A 10,548-nucleotide genomic window follows, 5' to 3' on the forward strand; every position below is an offset into this window, starting at 1 on the left:
ACCAGACTCCTACCACCCCCCGCCAGAGCTCCCAGGGCCTAAACCACCAACCAAAGAGTACACATAAATGGACCCATGTTTCCAACTGCATACATAGCAGTGGATGGCCTTGTCAGGTATCAATGTGAGGAGAGTCCCATGATCCTGTGAAAGCTGAATACCCCAGGGTAGGGGAATGCCAGGGCAATGAGGGGGAAGTGGGTGGTTGGGTAGGAGAGCACCTTCATAGAAGCAAAGGGAGGGGGGATGGAATAAGGAGTCTCTGAAGGGGAAACTGGGAAAGGAGATAACATTTGAAAGGTAAATAAATAAAATATCTAATAAAAAAATCTCCCCTGTCTTTGTAATTGTGCTCAGTACAACAATGTCTGTTTGTCGTTTACTAATCATTTGTCACAATTCTGAGAAATAACTGATATTTTCGATTAAAACCTATCATCTAGATGAAATACTACAAAATATCTCATCAGTTTATTCACTACAAAAATACTTGATAATTATATGGTATCATTTTTTGTAATTGCATGTTTGAATTGTTCATTTAATTCATTTTTATTTTTAGGAAATAATTGATTCAATTGCATATATATAATATTATTCTATAATTACTTTTGAAATAATAATTATGTTGTTAATTTTAAAATATTGTTTCTTGCTATCCTTTAAGTGATTACAGTTTCTTTCTCACCATGGTTTCCTAATTATTTCAAATATGCATTTGAAAAGCTGTAACTACATATACATGTATATAAGTAAATATGTACTTCATTTCCATATATGAGATAGTGCTTTTAATACCATTTTTTACTAATCTCAATAACATTTTTAGTTGTATGTTCCTATATCTGGAATTAGACTTTATTTCAAAATATTATACAGGATTCCATTATATTCGTATCCCACATTTTAAGTTTCCTAGACACATGAGCAATGTCTTGCCATCAATGCCTCTTCTCCAAATAATGCTATCAAGAATGTGTTCTGGGGATGAAGAGATATCTCAGTGGTTAGGGTCACTGGCTGCTTCTCCAGAGGACCCAGGTTATACTCCCAGCACCCACATGGCAGCTCACAACTGTTTGCAGCTCTGTTTGCAGGGTATCTGATGCCATAACACAGAAATGCATGCAGGTAAAACACTAATCCACATGAAATAAAATTGAATAATATTATTTTTAAAGTGAAAAGAAAAAAATGTTTTCCTAGATGTTTCCCAAGGGTATGTCTATACTATATGGAGTGAAAGTGATAAGTCTTGAGGAATATGCATGCCTTATTTGGTGGAGTATTTCCAGTTCCTCTCAAGAATGTCTGCTTCACTTTATAGTACAAATACTAAAATATGTGTTTCTCTGTGTATATTTTGGTGGTACATGGTCAAGGGAAATTTTTGTTTGTTTCTTTTTTTTTTTTTTTTTTTTTTTTCGGAGCTGGGGACCGAACCCAGGGCCTTGCGCTCGCTAGGCAAGCGCTCTACCGCTGAGCTAAATCCCCAACCCTGTCAAGGGAAATTTTATAGTGCATGACACGGGTCATAAACTGTCTCCTTGGCTCTGCTAACAATCATAAGACCCCATATGATGCCCTTATAACTCAAACATCTTCACAGGGCACGGGTCTGCTATCATCTGATAGCAAGTACACAATACATCCCATGTTATTCTCTAATTTCAAGGAACCAATAAAATCTACAGCTTACCTCATAACTGACACAAATGGCTTAAAAATAAATCTCCAAGTATAAGAGTGATTGGCCCTATGTCGTTGTGTACAGATGGTTTTCCTCGGAGTAAAATTTAATCAATTCAAGAATGTAGAATCAGAAAAAAAAATGTCTCACTAAAACTACATCTGTAGTTCTTTATTGTATATTTCACAACAATCACAAGTTTATATTGGCTAAGATCAGTATTCCCCAGGACATTTCTATGGCCTCCCTACCATCGTGACCCACATTCTAAATCTACAGCCATGCATTACTTTAAGGACTCTTGACAGAGCAGAATTCTCATCACACACACACAAAAATCAATACAGGTGTATGTTAGCATGCATACTTTAATTCATTGGGTTTAGGTGTTGCTCTACTGGATTTTTAATTACTCTTGGAAAAGACTTTCAGCAAATGTCAGCCGCGGATACTCCACTGAGATCATCGCAGTAGAGAGGAGTCTCACAGAAAAGCACACATAAGCATAAAAACACAAAGTACATCAGCATTTGTTTTCAGAACAACCTTGAGAAGACCGTCTCATTAGGACTCACACTTCGAGAAGAGAATGGCCAGCAACTGTGCAGAGTCCAAGCTGTGGAGCAAGGCTCTGCACAGCCTCAGAACTTACAGATACCCACTCCTCAAGGCTCTAAGAGATGAGGATTATGGGATTTCATCTGCCTCCAATAACTTGAACTTTTGAAGTTTTGAAAGTATATTAAAGTTAGATGGGAGTAGGGCAGGGATGATATGAGTCTGTAAAGAACTTGACGGGCATGCATGCAGACACGAGTTCAATCTGCACAATTTACAAAAGCCGGCCAAGTGTGGTGGCCCAGCAACTTCTAAGTCCAGCACTGGACACGTGAAGCAGATAAATCTCTGGAAGTCATTGGGAAGCCAACCTAGCATAATCAGCAAGATCCAGGCTGAGAGAGGAAATTGTCTCAAAGCAAAACAAGACAGAAAAGACAAGAGGGATGCTACCCAAGAAACCTTCGAAGTTTATGTCTGATAGTCATATGTGCACACCCATGCATATGCCCTCCTGAACATGCATACATTTATACACTCATACACAAAAGAAGCTACACATAGGGAAAAGAGCGAGGCCTTTGAAGTTGAATAGCAAGTAAAGTTATAGAATAAAATTGAAATGTATAAGTTTGTTGTTTATAAGTCATCAGTTATGCTTAACCTTTTAAAATTTTTTATTAATTCTTTTAGAATTTTTTTATAATATATTTTGATAGGATTCACTCCACTTTCAACTCCTTCCAGGACCACCCTACTTCTGTACCTACCCAGCTTGTCTGTCTGTCTGTCTGTCTGTCTGTCTGTCAGTCTGTCTGTCTATCTAATCTATCTATCCATCCATCCATCCATCCATCCATCCATCCATCCATCCATCCATCCATCCATCCATCTATCTATCTATCTATCTATCTATCTATCTATCTATCTATCTATCTATCTATCTATCTATCTATCTATACCTCCCTCTGTCTTTCTCTGTGTCTGTGTATCTGTCTCTCTGTGTTTCTTTCTCTCTTTGTGTGTGTGTGTGTGTGTGTGTGTGTGTGTGTCTGTCTGTCTGTCTCTGTCTCTGTCTCTGTCTCTGTCTCTGTCTCTTTCTCTCTCTAAAAGTACCCATGAAGTCTGGTTTGTGTTGACCAACTACTCTTGGGTATCTGGTATGTCCTAGAGTGTAGTAGATATACCATAGTTAGCATCATTTAAAAAACTGACTTCCCTTTCCTGGGAGCTATCAACTGTCAATAACTTCTTGACTAGGGGTGGGACATCATAGCTTGTTTTAATGCACTATTCTCTATGCACAGACTTCCTGTAAGACAAGAGTGTAGCCAGACAACAAGCGTTTTATTTAAAACCTTCAGACTTACTTACTGTTTTGTTCTTATCTGACCAATGTAATTACTGAAACTGTGGCTTGTATTTCAGGTAAACACTACACAGGGACATAGGAAAGCAGTGTCAGCATCGATCACATTTCTGTAGGCCTTTACATTGGAACAAAACATTCCTCAATGACACGAAGAAACCACATTGCATAAAAGAGAAGGCAAAATCCAGACAGGCTTTAGTTTTTAATCTTCAGATCTTGTCAGATTTTTTTTCAGCTAAAATTCTTAATTTAAACTAAAACAGATACGGCATCTTAGCACATGTATTTAAATTGTAATTGCTTTATCATAAAAAAAATTATCTCCTTTTTCTTGCTTCATTGGGATAAGGTCTCAGGCAGTTGCCTTCTTTAAATCTGTTTATCTTTCTTGATTTAATATCCACTGGTTTCTATCACACTGTGATCATAGTTGCTTTTTTACTCTAAGAGGAATCAATCATATGACAGAGTCTATGATTTTATATCTGGAAGTCCAATCTACTCTAGAAAACATTTGCCAGGCATCAGCCTCAGGATGGGGTCCTCTCTCCGCCGTCTCTTCCAGCTGTGCTGCATGTATGGGTTTATGTGTGCAACTAGAATGTTTTCATATTTTTAAAATTTCTAGGCTGTAATAGAAAATAATAACCCTGGTTATAAAGAGAATATATATGAACTTAAAATGAACTACAGAGATGATATAATTAATGTAACACAAAATACTTTAGGCCCTTTCACATTCAGCCTCTAAAAGGGAAAAATGTTTAAGGTTTGGGAGATCAGAATCATACACTCTCTTTTTTCAGCTATTTATGGTATTTTAAAGATGTTATATTTGTATGTAAAGTCCCACATGTTTATGGAATTATATTTGATCCTATAGTATTGAATGTGAAGTGATGTGGGTTGTAAAGTGGCAAGCAGGGCTGCATGAACGTGGACAGAATCATGAGGATTTAACTGAATTCTCTCCTGAAATTGCTTTCCAGATGTTTGTTGGTTTGTCTGTCTTGACATGATGACTTTCTTGTAGTCCAGGGTAGCCTTGAACTTAAAATCATCCATCCTGAGATTCCCACATGCTGACATTACCAATATATACACCATATAAGCTCAGGTCATTTGCTCGTGTGCGTATGTAAAATTAAATTTGGAGCCCAAAATTTTGAACAAAGCTAAACAAAATTGTTACAAACTTAAGAAAAGTCAAACCGAATATATATAGAATTATTAAAAATACAAAAATAATTTACAAAGTATGCATATCTTTAAGGAAATACTAATATTTTAATTTTTAAAATAGATATTAGTCTTAGATTTTTAAATCTTTTGATTAATTATTTAGGAATTTCTTATATTATCCATTTGGATCTACCCTGTATATTGTTCTGTTCTAACTCTTCTCATATTCCTCCACTGCTACCATCAATCCCCCCCTCTCTCCCTTCCTCCCTCCCTCCCTCCCTCCCTTCTTTTAACCAATAAATTCATCAGATCTACATATAAATGGGCATAAGCCCCATCCACTTGGGCATGGGCAACCTGTCTGGGCCAAATCCCTGAAGCCAACTGAGAAACGGACGAGTCCCTCCTCAGCAGCTCTTGCTAACTATACTTAATAATCATTACCATAATGTCCACCCACCCGTTTTTCGGTTAGCTCCCATTCTCTCTTAAAGTTCTTTATCTTCAGTTTTGCATGGTGACAGCTTTAGCACTGGAAGTTTAGGACTGTGGCATGCCTCCTACTATGTCATCTCACCTCAAAACCAATTACACGTTTCGAAAGACAATATTGCTTTTAGAAACGTCTCTATGAAAATTATTATAAATAAGACAAAAAAATCTCTAAAAAAGTACTCACGTTAACCTTATCTGCAGTAACGAATCCATTGGGGGGGGGGAATGGTAATTAAACTACTCTGCATCTAAGTTTTAGAATAATATGGAGCTTATCCAACTTTCTTTTTGAAACTTTTTTATGTATGTGTGTATATGGATGCATGTTTCCATGTGTGCAGTTACATGTATTTGAACCTGTGTGCACACTGATGTGCGTGCCTGTGGATGTAGATGCCAGAAGGCGATCTCAGATGTCATCCTTTAAAAAATGCCACCTTTTGAGAAAGCATCTCTCATTGACATGGAGCTGATCAACTAGACTCTGCTGACTGAAGATGACTCTGGATCCTCCTGTTTCTGCAGAAAAATTTTTATACATAGATATAAATATTGAATATAAACATAAATAAATACGAATGTAAATTTAAATAGAAATGTAATAAATTTAAATACTTATATAAAAGTATGTCAACCTTGAATTAAGTAGAAGGAAATATTTGATAATTACATAGGTTATATAATTCCCATCTGTATAAACGTTTCTCATTTCTAGACTGTAGAAAATCCCAGTATCCAGTTCCTAAAATCACAATGATCTGCTTCAAGAATCTGTCTATAGTGAATGTTTTCTAAATTCAATCATCACTGGGAAGATTTTGTTCTTATTGAATTGTTATATCAGAAAGAGAAAGAGGGGAAGTCCTATTCTCTTTAGTATTTGCTCTCTCAGTGTCTAAAGAAAGCTGTAATAAGCAGTCATTTCAAATCTACAAAGGGAGAATTAAAAGGGGATTGCCTTGTTTTGAGTTAGCGAATGAATTCATCACATCCAAACCCCCAGAGGAATCAAATCCTCAGACGTTTGTTATCTGAGATAAAATGCCTATAATGCCTATGGTTATCTGTGTGTGTTCATCAAAAGAAAAGGATGAAGATGTACAGCATGTGTACATTTTTCCATTGAGCACCGGTCTCCGTGTGCTTGGATCCTCCATGATGGTCATCTGGATGTTTCCTACTGAGTCTCTGAACTTTCTGTCCGAAGGTCAACAACCATAATTCCCAATATCTAAAGAGAGACGTTGTAGCTACATATGTTGTAAAGATGGGCTGTGAGCTTCCATAAGGTTCAATGGAGTTCATTTCAGTTGAAGTGTAGAGCCCTGGGTTCTGTCCATCAGAGATAGCTCTTCTGAGGAATCAATGAAAAGAGTTTGTAGAAATCAGGATTTAATGAATTTACATGTCTCCGTGCCTTAAAAAGTCAGCTCCAGTGTGAGATGTCAAGAGATCCCTTGATTTCTATCTTTGTCATTTCATCCTATGATGCTGGAAACAGTGGTCACCTTCACAGCTCCTTGAAGAAGTCTGTACGTATATGTAAAAAAAAGGAAAAGAAAAAGCTGTCCATGCTTTTCCTCTGGCACTGTATTTTATAGACTTTATTTCGCATCACTTCTAGGGAAATATTTCTAAAATTGTTTTCTTCTTAACATAAGGCCAACAGGGTCACCACCAATCTGGGAGTAAGCTGAGATCACCAAGTAAAAAGGCAACCCCATGCCAGGAAGGAATGAAGAAGACATCTGCGGCGTGACAGCTCTGCCCTCCGCCATCTGCCCCCATTAACAAACAGCTCATTTTCTTCTCAGATCACTTCACAGCTTTCTCCAAAAGTATTGACAAGTAATTGCTTCTTGTTTGTTCAACTGAAGAAATGTCTGAGGATTTGTTCCCCACAAAATGTGTAGGTGGTGACTCAAGTTTCCACTTTTAGAAAAGGCCCTGTGAGGTGGATCTTTCTCAGCTCAGACTCACTGAAATGTCCACCTCAGAGTTCTCCTGCCGGCCCTACCGACGTTACATCAAGCACATGAAACATGAAGGATGTGGGCTGCTTGACTTGAAAGGGCTCTGCTGTGATCGACTTCAGAGGTTGTAAATTGAAAGCAGGCACTCTCGACCATTTTTCCAGCTTTCCCTATTCCTACAATCTAATTCATCCCAACAGGGATAAATGCACGGCACTTTTGACTGGGTTTTGATAGGCTTCAGGTCAAGGCAGCTACAGCATTATCAGGCTGCACAATTGAATAAGATAAAACAGAGTTTGATTTACTTAGAACAACATTTCTAAGGATGACCTTAGTGGTAGATCTAATTACATAATCTTTTATAAATGGGGTGAATTCCCATTAGGTTGATTCATCTATGTTTGAAGTTTACATACATTATCCAAGGGTAACTGGATCTTTATAAGGATATTTTCATCAGTTTTTATTATTGAAATAATCCAAACTGTTCATATTTTTGCATTACCTGATATCCTAATTGTTATTATTCCAGCGCTTATGTACCATAAACTGATTATATAGCCTTATTTTCAAAGCTATGTGATCAAATATGTTCTACTATCTTGGTTTATTGGGAGAATGGTAATGGAATGATATGGTTATCGAAAGGCAGATAATAAGGATGATAAACTTTTTTTTTCCAGAGCTGAGGAACAAACCCAGGGCCTTGTGCTTGCTAGGCAAGCACTCTCCCACTGAGCTAAATCCCCAACCCAGGATGATAAACTCGAACAACAGCAGCCAAAGGCAGACACCACCATGTTGGTGAGAACCAATAGCCTTCTCTTTGCACTGCCAATGAGTGACCAGTTACCAAGTGTAAGCACTCATTTATTTAACCCAAATCTGAGTAATATTCTCACGTTCAAGTATACAGGAAAGGTTTACAACATTATTACAACATTGAATGGTTTAATGAAAGAGTGTCTCTGAAACAAAGCAGAAAGATTCTGGAAAGTTTTTCTTTTATAAATCACAGGCACTTACACACCTACATGGCTCTATATGGTGTTTCAGTATATGTATATAATGTGGAGAGTGATGGTGTGTGGAGGACACCAGGTGAAGTGCAATAAACCTGACTAGAAACATACATGAGTTCCCATGATCTATATTGTATCGCCCATTTGCAGAATCTAAAAATGTTAATGCTGTTGAAGTAAATAAAAAGCCAAATTAAAAAAAAAGCAGAATGTTTGCCAGCATCTGGGAAAGACTGGACAATAGGTATAAAATTATAAGTAATACAGTTTTTAATACCTTGACAATACACCATGTTTGGCACTCTGGTTACTAAATTCAATTACAGAGATTCATCCTCTGTAGAACCTGGAACTGTCATGTTTCCCTTGTTAACATGAGAACGTATGTGGAGAAGACCAGAGGAGGGTATTCCAGACCCCTGGTCTCTGGTCTTGGCACTCTTGCTCACTATAGCATTTTAAGCACACCACTTCACTACCCCCAAGCCACCACTTCCGGATAATGATGTGGCAGAACGGAAGATTAGAACTCCATGGGTATCTGATGCACTTTCGTGCTTCATACTACTAGATCCACTGAGTATCTGAACTCCAAGGACTCTGTGTTTTTCTCTACTTTGACTGGTTATTCTTGTCCTTCAAGTTGAAGACCAGACTGGGAGGTTCCAATGCTGTTCAAGGTACAGCTCAAAGGAACTCTGACCTGGTCATCAACCTCTGTTTGAAGACTGTTGCTGTAGGAATCTTGTAGCGTGGCAGAATGCAACGTAGAATCAGATACTTTTATTTTATGGGAACATCACTAACCATTTAAGGGTCTGGTAAAACTTCAAGAACCATAGGTAGTAGGTTGCCGTTTTTTCCCCAGAGAACTATCATTCCTTTAAATATAGTAGAGACAACATGTGCACACCAGGGCATGTTCCGTAAATTGGATTGCCATGGTGAAAAAGGCATAGAATTTCTAGCTCTTCTGGAACATTAATTTCTTAGAAAACAGTACATTTTTGTAAGCAGCAAACACCTCAACATGTGTATAAATGTATATAATGTATACACCTCATCTGTATATAAAACTCAATTACTACAGATCGCTAATCCTCAGTTAGGGGCAGCTTTGTCCTCCAAGAGGCATTTAAAAAGATCTGGGCTTTGTTCTTCTTTTGACACACTGGGTAGAATGGAGAGAAAAAGCAATGAAGACAACTTTACGGAATTGTCCAACAGCATCTCTGGTATTGCACTGTGAGCACTCAAGAGGACTCAAAGGTTTGCTTTGTAATTTACAGGTAACTATTGTGTATTTTCAAGGGTACTTTAGAAGTTTCTTTTTTCTTAATTCTACAGCACTAATGTTTTTTTAACTTCCAAGAATTGTGAGACTACACAGAACTCACTTTTGTTCTTGTGCCTGGCTTATTGACTTGATATGGTGACCTCCAGACACTGACACTGGTAAATTGCTATTGTGAAGAGACGAGAGATATTGTTAAGCACCTTACAACACACAGGCCAGTTCTCCACAACAAGGGCCTAGCTCTTCAGGGGTTTGAAATGTGGAATATGAAAGACCTGCTCTTAGTCACAGCTACACATTTCTGTTTCCTGCTGCAGCAGGTCTGTCAAAAGTTGGACACGTCTCTGTTTACAAGCCATGAATTGCCACTCACACTCAATTTTATATATATATATATATATATATGTGTGTGTGTGTGTGTGTGTGTGTGTGTGTGTGTGTGTGTGTGTGTGTGTGTTGCTTTCCCATGTATACTTTGGAAAATTTCAAATATATAAAGAATTGAAAATATTTCAGTTCTTAAATGAATTAGTTCTATTATCTGTCAAATAAACTTTCGTACAGGGCCTGTGTATTGGTGTCATACAATACTGGCTTGTGTTTTCATGTTACTAACGTAACTCTGGAGGTTGAGCTGAGGAAGCCAGTTCACTTGTCTTGTGACACTTTCTTTTTCAGTGTGTTAGTTAATCAGGTTTGCCAACAGCCTTAAGAAGGATGAAGAATATCATATAGAAGACGTGAACATTATTTTCAAGTCTGTTCAGTAACTTCTTTCATTTTGCCTAGATGTAACCAGGTTTATTTTCCACTGGTTTTTCCATTTTTTGAGGAAATCTCTAATCAGTATTTAGGCAAAACATAATGGAGACCTGTTGGCGGCTCTACCCTTATTCTTACAGGACTGTAGCGCCACCTACAGGGAGCCATAGGCACACCTCTATTATCCAGCA

Source organism: Rattus norvegicus, chromosome 20, assembly GCF_021556685.1.
Source record: "Rattus norvegicus strain SHRSP/BbbUtx chromosome 20, alternate assembly SHRSP_T2T, whole genome shotgun sequence".
NCBI lineage: Eukaryota > Metazoa > Chordata > Mammalia > Rodentia > Muridae > Rattus > Rattus norvegicus.